The sequence below is a fragment of the Aulonocara stuartgranti genome (assembly GCF_965226115.1).
Source record: "Aulonocara stuartgranti genome assembly, chromosome: 11".
NCBI lineage: Eukaryota > Metazoa > Chordata > Actinopteri > Cichliformes > Cichlidae > Aulonocara > Aulonocara stuartgranti.
Window position 1 is genome coordinate 2,590,767 of NC_138947.1, and position 13,945 is coordinate 2,604,711.

Consider the following 13,945-nt stretch of genomic DNA (forward strand, 5'->3'; position numbering starts at 1 on the left):
TTCACGACAAACTGCCACTCCGTCGTACCCTGTACAAAATGCCTTATTTAGACGAGTTAGTGAAACTAATTCACAAGACGTTTTATGCACAAGGATGTAACCATCGATAACCTTGCACCTGTCCATTATTAGACATTTGATTTTGTGTAAATCCACTCTTCTGAGTTTGTGTGTGTTTGCGTCTGATCTTTTCAACGTTTGAATATGTTTGTGTGCTAAACAGGAATAATTTCCTTCCTTGTAGTAAAACGAATTCTGATGTATGCTTTCACTCAGTCAGCGGTTGTCTTGAAACAACAACGGTAATCTCCACTATTTCAACTTAATCTTGAAATTTTCGACATTAAATGATCACTGATAAATATATTTTTAATGTGGTCCTAATACTCCCTCGTAAATATGATTACATGTGGTTGTGAGACAAAAAAAAGTGCTCTTTTGCAAAATTAAGTTGAAAGTATCATTGTACTGAGGTCTGGAAAGTGCAGTTCAATCAAAAAATAATCAAGCAGATTGAGCCTCTTTAATAGACTGATTCACTCTTTGTAGTGTCCAAATACTAAAAAATCATTTGGAACAAAGGGAATAACTTGGCTCATTTTGTGAGCCACATTTCTAATGTAGACGTGTACAGAGTGTAAGCATTAAAAGACCATAAATGATACAGCAACATTCATGTAAAACAAATGTAAAGGTTGGAGGCAGTGGAAAGGAAGGCTCTTGGCTCTTTCAAAGGAAGAGTACCCAGCCACTGGTACAGATATGTGGACGACACCTGGGTCAAAATCAAGACACAGGAAGTGGAATCCTTCACTGCGCACATTAACGCTGTGGATAAGAACATCAGGTTCACCAGGGAAGACACAAAGGACAACTGTTTGCCTTTCCTGGACTGTGCTGTGCACATTGAAGGGAACGGCAAACTCAACATCGAAGTTTACCGGAAGCCCACACACACGGACCAGTACCTCCTCTTTGACTCCCATCACCCTTTGGAACACAAACTTGGAGTAATCAGGACCCTACACCACCGGGCAGAACATGTTCCCTCTAAGCCTGAAGGAAAAAAGAAGGAACACACACATGTAAAGGAAGCACTCAAAACGTGCGGCTATCCTAAATGGGCGTTCTTAAAGTCAGCAAAGAGGCACAGAAAAGAAGACCAGACACCAGCGAGGGAGGATAAGAAGGACAGACGCAACAACATTGTCATCCCCTATGTAGCCGGTGTATCAGAGAAACTCAGGAGAGTTTTCTCCAAGCATGACATCCCAGTGTATTTCAGACCAAGCAACATGCTCAGAGAGAAACTGGTTCACCCGAAAGACAAAACGCCAAAACACAAACTTAACAATGTGGTGTATGCTGTACAGTGCAGCGAGGAATGCTCAGACCTCTACATTGGAGAGACCAAACAGCCACTTCACAAGCGCATGGCACAACACAGAAGAGCCACCTCCACAGGACAAGACTCAGCAGTCCATCTGCATCTTAAGGATAAAGGACACACTTTCGAGGATGCCAATGTTCACATTTTGGACAGAGAGGACAGATGGTTTGAAAGAGGAGTGAAAGAAGCATCTATGTCCACTGTTAGCGACCATCTTTGAACAGAGGCGGGGGTTTACGACACCAACTCTCTGCCATCTATAACCCAGTTTTGAGATCCCTCCCAGACGCCTTAACGCCCACTCACATCCTGGGCCATCTGACCTCAGGAATTCGCATGATAAGGTGGGGCCAGGTTTCACAATGAACTCACCCGAAACTCTGGCTGATTGGGACCCACACCCAGTTTCACACCTTGGCTCAGGCGATTAGAGGATCATCAGGGGTCCTTTTGTCCCTCTGTGGGGGGAAACTCCCACTAGGTTTATATCTGGGACTCTCCACCATTTGACCCCAGAACTGAAGAAGCTTCTCGGATGAGAGGTGAAACGTCTTCAAGCAACTTAAAGAAGTCCAGACGCTTTTCTTTGCAAGCTCCTTTGACTATCTGGGATAATAAATTTCATATTGCATGCATATATGTCTACCAATTAAATCTGGCCTGAGGTCTGCCATGTTTTAAATTCAGTTATTTCTCTCAGAAATTTGAGATCAAAATTACGACTGTGTTACCTTTATATTGTCACTAGTTAGTGCAAAAAGCTCAATGGGACATAGAAACCTTTAAATTAAATTCCATCACCTGATATATATTCTCAAATAATATCAAAGCTTTGAAAGCTGTTTACGGTCAGAATTTTTTGAAAACTGTAATTGTAAATAAATTCAAACAATTGAGCTTCTCTCTCTGTGTTAAACATAAATATAAACAGCGGCTTGGACAAGGCATAGAAGCCAAACAGGTTCTCCAAAACCTGTGTTTGAAGTCTGGGTCTGCTGCTCTAAAAAATTAATATACATAAAGCAAAATGTGTCAAATTAACCAACATGTTAGCTGTAGGGACTGCTGCTGCAGCACCGTCAACAGCAGTACCAGCATAGTAACAAGACCTCACACTCACAGTAGGCGGCTGTTGATAGCACCATCCATGGAGAAGTGCAACTGATAAGAAACCAACAACAACTTCACTAGCCTAATTAAAAAAATGGTTTCAATATCAGTGATCAAAACAAAATTAAATATATACATACTATATATATGTGCATAATATTATATCTTATTTCATTTGTTTGTTTCACTCAGAAAAGCAAAGAACATGTAATCAGTTATGGGGCAACACATTTCAAAGATGCACAGGTCTCAGTAAAAGAGATATGTGAACAAATGAAGACTGAAGCCGTCGTACTCGACCAGAACAGGGTGCAAACCAGAAAAGAGGCTGATATTGATGGAAATGCGCTGCCTACCGAGATGGAGAGCCTTCCCGAATTCCCCAAAGCAATGATAACTTCATTGTATCCACAGAACGGAGTTCCAAGCTCGAGTGAATAAATAACTACTTGATATCTTCAGTGGCACAGGAGACGAGTGGACATCATATTTCTTGCAATGATGCAATAAATGACTTTGCCTCTAGAAAAACTAGAAAACAGGTTCAAAGAAGAGGGAGGAGAAAAGTAGAGTTATGTTTGATTCCTAAACCGTGTTTTGGGAAGCTCAGGTAGATATTATTGGCTCATCATTCAAACCCTTTTTACTGCAGACAGGCACAGTGCAATACTCATTACACTAGAATTTAAAATCTGACATTTTACTTGATGCCAGAGGAGAGTCCTGAGGGTCGTTTTACATTTAAAAAATGCAAATTTAAAAATATGTTCAGTTTGAATATAGATACAGTCACCTATATAACAAATTCAAATCAGCTGCAACAAAAGGCTAATACACACATTAATGAATCAGTAATTAAGGCCAGTGACATCATGTAAATGATCCTGATTTCATTTTAGGTACTTTAGGTGAAGTCTGATGCTCAAAGCTTTGCAGATTAATTACAAAGTAAGTTGATTGAGGAGGATCGTGACTTTATTTGTTTAGCCAGTTTCAAAGGTCAATTTATTAAATTCTTTTAATTCTTCGAGTTTAATTCTGGTTTATTTTTAAGGACAATAAATGTTTGCTATATATGTTTTACTTTATAGAAGATAATGAAATCTGAAAATAAATTTATGACAGTTTGAGTCATGGATAAAAACATGGCTGATGACATCGTCAGTTCATCTTTAAGTGATACAATTTACATTTTTAATATAAAAAAATTTAAATATCCAAAGTGTTTCATGTAAAATGGATCAATTAAAGGAGAGTCACTGAGGAGCAAAGGCACCACATAGCAGAACAATTTTCCACAAAGAAAAGACATCTCCACCTTTTTAATGTAAACATGTTATGTTCAGGTAGATCGTGTACGTTTGATCTAAAAATGTGTTTTTTTCCCAACACATTTACTTCTTTGAAAGGTCTTCAACGAGAAATTTCTCATTTGCCAAAAGGCTTTCATAGAAGATGTCTTTGCAGGCTGCACTGGCTTTCAGGGGACCACTGTAGAGCTCCCTCATCCTGTCCTGAGAGGTAGGCAGAGCTCTAATTTTGTCATATTGTTCTTGGTCGATAACTTCCTTGTATTGGAGCTCATCCAAAATGGGTGCGATGTTGCTCACTCTCTGGATCAGCTGGACTCTGTGTTTATCCACAAAATGCTTTCCTGGAGAAAAAAGGAAAGAAATACAATAAAAGTTTACGGTTGTTTATCATGTGAAAATTTTATTAGCTTTATTCTCAGCTTTCATAACAAAATGCTTTAAAAAAATCACACTTATTTCATAATTAAAATTAATTAAATGTTAAAAATAGAACATAAATGATGTCTGTAGGAGCCATATGAGTTGTTCCTTTTTGACTAAGTGGGTTGGTTTAAATGGACTCACTGTATTGGTGCACAGGCGTGTGGGGCGTGTTTCATGGGTGTGGTAGATGATAAATGTGGTTGCACTCACCTGTTTACAGCACCTGATGTTGATGAGCAGTAAGGTGAGCATGAGGCAAAACTTTCTGTTGACCGCAGCTTGAATGATTTTGATGTATTTTAACTGGAACTTGATGGTTTATGTGTATTTATGCACTAATTGATGCCATAGGCCAAGTTGTAGTTTGGTATAGTAGTTAGTGCAGTTCTTTGTGAGTAGCAGTTATTTGTTTGTGCAGTCTGTGCATTTGTTTAATAGTTAATCCCACGTGCTGATTTGTATATTGGACAGCTGCATGTGGAATAAAAGAAGCAAATGGTACAGAAGTGTATTTTATGCTTTTATTGTTGCGCGTCATCTGTATCCTCATGTTTAGCCTGCTGCGGCCATAGTTGGAAGAGCCACAACAAATTGTCAACAGAAAAGTTTATAGGTTTTATTGGATTGTTTATATATAGATGAGTTTTATTGGTGAGAGTCTTATGGTTTGCTGTTGCCTTTGTCCACGCAGCTTTTAGATTAAGCCTTTGGCTACACAATACAGATTTCTTTCAGGAGTCTTATTCCCCTGTTAGGTTTCAGCAGTACAGCTGCACAAGGCGTTGTACTGATTTGCTTTCTAGTTATTGTGCATCAGGCGGCTGAAGCCATTGGCTTGGGAGTACCGCCGCAGTTTGTGTTTAAGACAGTTTGTCTTCCTCACAGCTGACGGTATGGAGGTACATAAATACCCACCGCTAGTATGTACAGAAGACTAGGTTGAGTTAGTTAGGTTTAATAGGCAGATAGAGGGGGATATTGCTCCTGTTAATTGTGTGTGTCCAAGGTTGATTGAAGGGAATGTCATCAAGTTGATGTGTTGGGATGAGGCTGTGTGGCATAGGTGCAGTTCAGGGTTTGGATTTTGTAATGTTTTGAAGAAAAATGGAGACACACCAATTAATACAATGTGGTGATGTGGATGGAAAGAAAAGACAGCCGAAATCGACTGCTAAGGCTTTGGAGAATCAGATTGAAAGGCTGCAAACAGAACGTCATACTAAGATTAATAAAATTAAAAAGGTCGTAAAAATTATTAAAGAGTTAAAGCAATCTGAGGATAATGTTTCCACTGTTCAGGCTCAGTTAGAGAATTTGTCTGTGTTGCTTAATGAGGCAACTCGTCTGCATGAAACCTTGCTTCCTTTGCTTCCTCAAGAAGAGCAAGAGAAACAAACTGCTTGGTTTATAAGTGTGAAAGCACATAATACTGAGTTTGTGGAAGAGATAAAGAAATGGCTTCGTGATGCAAAGGGAAACCCTCAGAGCAAAAATCAGGTGTCTGAGCTTGATTTGCCACATTTAAATCCACCTGGTGTTGAGTCTTCTGATGTATTACCTGCTGGAAATGGTTCTGGTGCTTCTAGGCACACCGGGAATGTTGGTAAAGGTGCTGCGATAGATGATGTTAATCCAAGTGATGGCGTCTCTAATGTTGCAAGCAGAAGTTGTAGGAAAAGTAAATCATCACTCAGTGGCTCAATGGTTTCATCTGCCTTGTCAGCACGCATAATGGCAGAAGCTGACATGGCTGCCCTTCTTGTTCGACAGAGGTTGTTGAAAGAAAAGCATGCTTTGGAAGAACAAGAAACACAGCTTAAGAAAAGAAAGGAGCTGCTTGACTTAGAAACTGAAATAGCAGCTTCAGCAGCAGAGGTGAATGTTTTAAAAGTTTCTGAAATGTCCCGAGTCTCAAGTGCGGTTAATGGTAAATCTGATGGAATGAATTCGTATTTAGAACGAGAGCAGGGGCGTTTGGGCGTTTTAAATCCTAACGCTCCTACGTTCAAACCTGTTACCAGAGCCCCAGGCCCACCAGAGGTGTACGAAGACCCCGAACCTCCCTCCACCCGCTCATGTGTAGTGTTGCTGTGTCCTGTTCTAAAGTGCTTTTAAAACATGGCAGGGCATGGCTTCCTGCCAGAGAGCAGCGAGTGTCAGCACGGCCCCTCTTGAGAACCCTCAATGTTTACATGCATTTAAAATTCAGAGGTGGCGCCAGAGGTGAGGCTGGACGCTGTATAGTGTGTCCACCCCCACAGCCCTATATGTATGTGTGAGTGTGAGTAATGTGGATGTCTAAGTTGTGGAATAACATTTTATGGCCCGCAAGATCATTTTATATAGATTTATTATTATTGTTATGCATGCCCCGGCGATATGGGGTCCTCAGGGACTAGTAAAGCGCTATACAAATACAGGCCATTTACCAATTCAGCAGACGTTTGTCACCAGAGCAAAGCCACAAACTGAAGCTGTTGTGAAAGCAAGTTCTATTGTAGCAGAGGAGCCAAATCAGCCCGGCCATTTACCGAGGGAGAGTTTCTGAAGAGCTGCATGATGAAGCTGTGCGACGTCTTGTGTCCAGACAAAACGCAGATCTTGGCAAATGTGAGCCTGAGCAGAAATACGATTGCTGATCGGGTTGGTGAGATGGCCACTGATTTAAGAACACAGTTGTGTGAAAGAAGCAAAAACTTCATTGCATACTCTCTTGCTGTGGATGAAAGTACAGACATGATGGACATTGCACAGCTGACCATCTTCATCCATGGAGTGTAAATATTGAACATTAAATCAATGCACGGGACAACGACAGGAAAAGACATGTTTGAAAAGGTATTTCAAAGTGTAACCGACATGAAACTGCCCTGGGACAACAGATGGAGCGCTGGTGTTGTGCAGGATGTAGGATCTAGTAAAGATGCAGGAGAACTGTACGGTGAGTTAACAGCATATCACTGCATCACACACCAGGAAAGGCTGTGTGGTAAAGTCCTAAAAATGGAGCATGTAATGATCACCGTAACACAGACCGTAAATTTGATCTGAGCTAAAGGTTTAAATCAGCGTCAATTTCAGTATTTTATGTGGGAAATAGATTCAGAGTTTGCCGACATTCCTCATCATACAGAGGTCCGCTGGCTGAGTTGGGATAAAAGTTCTCAATAGAGTTTTTGAGCTCAGCAAGGAAACCTGTCAGTTCATGGCATGTATGATGCGGTGGAGGCATTTCAAGTGAAGCTGTCACAAATGCACCAGTGCAACCTGCCTCACTTTCCCTGTTGCCGAGTAATGTTGAACAAAGTCGGCGCACTTTGCTCGTCTACATGCGGCTCCAACCTTGTGTTTGCTTTCATTTATTTTTTCTGGGTTTTTTGGCAGCATGTTCATATTTCTACTTTGCATAATTTTGACAGGATATATTTTTATGGAGAGCAAAATATAAAATAAATACAAAGTTAAAGTTTATTTTTTTAAGTGCATTTATCCTGGAATAATATTCCTGTCTGTTTTTATTCATATTTATGTTTAAAAACATGTTTTAGTGTGTTCAATAAATGTTTATCTTGTTTGGCCCACGACCTAAAGTGTGCCTTGAGTTTTGGCCCCCTGATGTACAGCAACCAGCACCTGTAATTATTAACAACAGAGTGAACGTTCGTAGCCTGTATGATGTCACCAGGTCCAAATTATAACCAGTGTTATAAATCCGCCCACTATGATATTAAAGCATAAAACAAAGAGTCTGATATTTCTTATGTTTATATCAGAAACACAGAAACATAATGTCAGCATTTCCTTTTTGTAAATACTTTCACTGTAGAACACAAAATGGATTTCAGCAAATGTCCTTTCAGCAGAGGTCATTAAGAAGGAGTCTCTCGTGTGTCTGAAGGATTTGGTAGAAGACATCTTTGGAGGCACTGCCAGCTTTCAGGGGACCGCTGTAGAGTTCCCTCATCTTTTCCTGAGAGGTCTGCAGAGCTCTGATTCTGTCATAACTTTCCTGCTGGATAACTTTTTCTTTCAGGAGCTCATCCAGAATCGGCTCGATGTTGCTCACTCTCTGGATCAGCTCCACTCTGTGTTTATCCACAAAGTGGTTTTCTGAGGAAAGATTGCAGAGATTCATCACATATGTTGATAATCAAAGACTAAATCCATGCATAGCTTACATCCTCTGTTACTTATTTCCAAACAGAACTCACTGATATGTGCTAAACATTAAAGACTGATTCATTGTTGTGCTTCTTTTTACTTTGTACATAATCAAATCTAACTCGGTATCTTTCTGCACTAATGTTGTCATACCAAAGGGAACCCACCACAGCCAAACACAAAGTGCAGTTCTTTTTATACACAAATCATGTGAAACATCTAACCTTGTACTTTACCACTTCTTTGGTTTTCATCTGAAAGTGAAAAAATGAACCAGTGAAAATACAGAAACACCGTATTTACTGGGCTGATCTACCAGTAGACGTTAGCTTTAATAATAACTGTCGTCTAGCTGAATACAGCCACAGATGATGTCGTCTTCACTGCCCTGCACTCTCTCTTCATACATGTGAAATATAACAAACTCTCTCTCAGCAGGCTGTTTGTGAAGCTGACTGGCAGACTCGTCACTCTGGTCTTCAGGAACACATTGTGCAACTGGATACTGGACTTCCTGTCAAACAGGCTGCTGTTCAGACTGTTAATCATCACCTTCATCGTGGGGATGTAACAAAAATAAATACATGATACATAATAAATGAAACAACTTTTCTCTGTCACAAAATGCCCAATTAAGGATAAAACTCTATCCCACCTGTCTTCAGTCAAGTCAGGGACACCAGTTCAGTGCTGCAAACAATAGATATCTGAGAATATCTCAAACTGATCGTCCTCATGTCCACAGAGCCAGCAGCTTCATACAGAAAATGGCACTATGTAGTACAGTTCTATATTTGGCATTTTACCACAAGTTCTGTTGAATTCTTTAACATCTAGAAACATTCGTTAACTGGTGCTAAAAATCTGGTGGTAAAAGTAGAACTGACTCGATTTATGCATTTTGACAGTCCAGTCAACAGCATCAGTAGATTTGGAAAAGCTGGTTGGTGCCATTGTTGAACAAGAGCTTATTCATTCATTCCCTGGCATTTTGCAGTACTTCAAATATGAGGTCAGCAACCAAAGGGAACCCACCACAGCCAAACACAAAGTGCAGTCCTTTTTATACACAAATCATGTGAAACATCTAACCTTGTACTTTACCACTTCTTTGGGATTCATCTGAAAGTGAAACAGATGAACCAGTAAAAACACAGAAACACCGTATTTACTGGGCTGATCTACCAGTAGGCGTTAGCTTTAATAATAACTGTCGTTAGCTGAATACAGCCACAGATGATGTCGTCTTCACTGCCCTGCACTCTCTCTTCATACATGTGAAATATAACAAACTCTCTCTCAGCAGGCTGTTTGTGAAGCTGACTGGCAGACTCGTCACTCTGGTCTTCAGGAACACATTGTGCAACTGGATACTGGACTTCCTGTCAAACAGGCTGCTGTTCAGATTGTTAATCTTCATGAAGTTAGAAGACAACACAACCATCATCACTCTGTTGGAGGAAATCAGCTGTTCAGGAAAAAGCCTGGGACTCACAAACCCCTCCAGCATGATAAGGAAGTGATTCACAGAGGGCTGAATACATGAATATTATATTTATCTCTGTAAAGAAAGAAATATAAGCAGGATTGAGTTTAGTGACTCGCTGCCACCGAGAGCTGAGAGACTGAGAGCTCCTCCTTTAGAATGAAAACTTGAAGACAGAACAAAGTATGTAAGCTAACGAAAAGTAAAATTGTGGCGGGAAAAAGGTGTGATTGACGGTTCACTAGGATTCATCAGCGTTCTATGTGTCACATTATATAAAACCACAGAACAGGTAATATTGATGAACCTACCAGCCGACTGAGAGCTGACAGCAGCTGCTCCCACTGAGGATCCTGCAGCTGTTAATAAATAACAAGGAAAGTTTTTAATTTCTTAACAAATGTTCAAACTTTTTAACTTTCATTATGCTAGCAAACTGAAACATTTTTCAGTCTTTCAATCAATTTATTGGGAAAACCAGGCTCCCAGTATACAAATTGGTGTCCATCACCACGGATGGTTTGCCACTCAAATGGATTCACTGCCAGGTGCAGGGAGGACAATGTTATTCCGGATTTCCTCAATTACCGCTGCATAATACACCAACAAGCGTTATGCGCAAAATTGCTCCACATGAAAGAGATAATGGATGCAGTCGATACATTCACATGCTACCCTTTTTGGGAAGATGCAGAGGTTGATCCACTCGCATCAAAATTTGAAACACTGTGTAGCTTTTGGCATGATGATATTGTTTATATAATTTAGATCATTTCTTTATCTTGTCAAGGTCCATGTCATCGTTGTAAATTGTTTAAGCTGTATATTATTTATGTTATTTTATGTAGTTCAAGTTATGGTGCTTTTATTTTTAAGGTCAAGCCTGCTTACAAGTCTTGTTGTCTCCTTTTTGGAAGCCTAAGAAAACACCTGCAAGCAGGTAGCAAGAATGAGCCGTAATGCTCTTTATTGAAAGTTAAGTGGAATGGACTTTAACTAGACACTTATAAGGAACCCTCAGAAGAATGGGGAGTAATTCCCTTTTTGCAGCATGCAGCCAACAAGGTATTTATTGATTTTATCTTTGTTTTCTTGTACAGTGTCGTTGTAGGTGCTGTGTCTTACGTTGAGTGTTTATTTTGTTAATGCTGTGTAGTTTTCACAGTGGCTTAGGAGAGAAGTCTTCGAATGAACCAATGAAGAAAAACAGGTGAATTATACACTGTTTCACCGGAATTTTTCTGAAATAGAGGATGAGATTTTGACACTAAGCTGAGTTTAAGTCCAGGGCTAACGGACAGTTCTGGAACTTGCAGAGGAAAAGTACCCCAACATTAGGAAATGTGTTACCTCCTTGACTGCAGCTGCACTTATTCATGTGAGTCAGCCTTTTCCCAGAAGATTATTAAGTCCAAATACCGTTCCACCGTGACTGATGATTATTTGAAAGTGTACTTGAGGCTGACTATCAGCAGCTACCGTCCAGACTGTGCATCCCTGGTTGATTCCATTCAGTGCAAGTCATCAGAGTAAGGTAATATCAAAAAATATACAGTTGTGTTGTGTAATATGGGTTCATACAGTTATGCAACATGCCTGAATGAATACTCCATATGTTTATAAATAAATATATGTTTTGCATTTTCATAGTAGGTCAATCATTTTGACTTGGTCATTTCATAAGTCGCTCGCATGCTGAAAAAGTGTGTGCACCCCTGATTTAAATTCTCAGAATTCTAAATGAAGTCCTCTCCTCCTCAGGCACAAGTTGCAGCAGTATGAAATACGACCAACAATTAACAGTGGAGTCAATTGGGCTATGGCATGGATGAGCAACGTCTCTGGATTAACAACAAATTTTGGTAAACTTGTGAAATTTAAACCAAAGAAAACTCACTACTGTAAAATGTTAAATGCAGTTATTATACAAATAATTTGAAATATCTTACCTTGTGCTTGATCAGTGCTTTGGTATTCGACTGAAAATAATCAAGGAACATAAAACGTATAAATATAAAATTTTAAAGAAACTTTACTCCAATCCATCGGCCATATTTAAGTATTTTGTTATGATCTTTAATTTGTGTTGTTTCTCATTTTAATCTTCAATATTTTATGTTGTAATTTAATATATTACGCTCTATAAATTCATCCCGCTTTGTTCTATTGTGTTGTTGGTAGGTGTAATAAAACGGTGTGCATTGGGCCACCGTGTGGTGATGAAAGGTTGGACAAGTAAGCAACACTTTTCTGACCGTCACTGTTTATAGCTGTTTTAGGTATAATATCAGGAAAATGTCAACGGGGCTCCAACCAGAGATATCTGCTCTGTAGTTTTGGGTGTTGTGTGGAATAAATAACATGTTTCCTGTTTTACATTCGCCTTGTTTCTTCCTACAGAATAAGACACAAACTATCTTAGAAAAGGACGAGTCAGAAAATGTACGTCCTGCAGAAGCGGCAAAGAAGGACCGAAGATTGCTGCTACATATAGCTTACTGACAATGTTGAGCTAACATGTAATTGTACTCATTTAATACAATAAAGTGATGACAAATTTGAAAATGTAAAGTTAACCTTTTCGAACTGTACAGGTCCATACTGGCTGAAGATCTTTTTTTGATGTGAGTTTAAGGCGGAAGTTTCCATCTGGATTTTCAGTGTAAACTTCAAAGAAATTTGGCTTTCCACTTGGATATCTGAGCTTTAAATCCTGTTAAAGAAAGAAAGAGCAACGGGAAAGAGAGAGGTATGGTATGGATATTTGTAAGTTACTATTTCTGCCTTTACTACTCCACAGTGATATTTCAAAAGCTGCAGCTTCAGCAGGTTCTCAAAGCTTTCCACCTTCTCTCGTCCACAAATGGACTGCTGGTCTGCACCGGCCTATGGTTCATGCATCTGATCCAGTTCCAGCATCATCCTGTATCCATGTTTTCTCTCATCATTCATGTTTTTTCTTTTCCTGGTTCAAAGTCACTCAAATGTTAAAGTCCTGGTAAGTCAGCATATAGCTGGTGGTGTATCAAAGCCTTTTGTATCTTTTGTCATGTTTCTGCTCCTGCTAACAAGCGTTTCACTCTCTGAGCTTCATCAGACTTCAATCTCTTCTGTCTGCTCTCCATTCACCATCCAGGACTCCAGCCTCTGATGTAGGCTCGGTCTCTATTGTGCTTGTGCCTTCTTTTTGCTACGATCACTTAGTATTAGAGCAGGGCGATATGGCCAAAAATATTTATCATGATATATATTTGAAAATTTGCGATAACGATATAACTGACGATATAATTGATGCGAGACAAAATACAACTCCACAACATTACTAGCGCAAAAAGACAACCTTCCATTTATTTTCACTTAAACAAGAAGCTGGTTTTTATGTACATTAAAGCTTTATAAAAATGTAACAGTACAAATGCAAATTCCTTGCTGAAAGTTTAACCAAAAGGCATTTCCAGTAGAAATGTACTGACATATCCTGAGCATAACCATGTATAATATCCACTGAAGTTAAAAAGAGGTGCTTTGCAACATTAAACTGCAGTGTGCAGTACGTATTTTTCTGACCATAAGGTGCACGGGATTATAAGGCACATTAAGCGAAACAAAGCAGTCAGATAAATCAAACTTTATTAAACTCATTCTTCTTGCTTCCTTCACTTCTGTACCATTGATTCATTAATGTTGAATTCTCTGGCAGCTGCATGTTGTTGCAGTATATTAATAACTAACCTCGTATTGTGGATGGATTATCTCAGTTGTTCTCCTGACTGAAGTTTGGTCCGTTTACAGCATCCTGCCATGCGATTGCATTTGTCTCTAACTATCAGGAACGTTAACTTTTATAAGTGGAAAAGTGTTAGTGTTCGTCCTCCAGCTTCACTGTGTTTATGTTATGCTAACGTAGCTGTGTCGCTAGCGATCACGTAGCACATCATTATATACCAGCTAGCCCAACTTCAGTAACCCTACAAACGTCACTGCTGTTTAGTTTCCTGTCTTCATTTATGTTGGAAGTGATAGCAGAGTCTGTACGTTTGATTTTTTTCAGAAATCTCTCAG

At 39.5% G+C, this 13,945-nt stretch overlaps 1 protein-coding gene and 1 long non-coding RNA gene across 2 annotated transcripts in view; one reads left to right on the plus strand and one right to left on the minus strand.

Moving 5' to 3' along the window:
• Positions 1-13,945, plus strand: part of LOC309717160 (uncharacterized protein) — an 80,482-nt gene that overhangs the window by 27,096 nt on the left and 39,441 nt on the right. The gene's annotated exons all lie outside the window — the stretch shown is intronic.
• On the minus strand, positions 8,968-13,084 carry LOC309717178. The gene is made up of 3 exons (XR_014279643.1): positions 12,461-13,084; positions 11,833-11,862; positions 8,968-10,242 (listed from the first exon to the last, which is right to left on the minus strand). It is a non-coding gene; the product is annotated as an uncharacterized lncRNA (long non-coding RNA).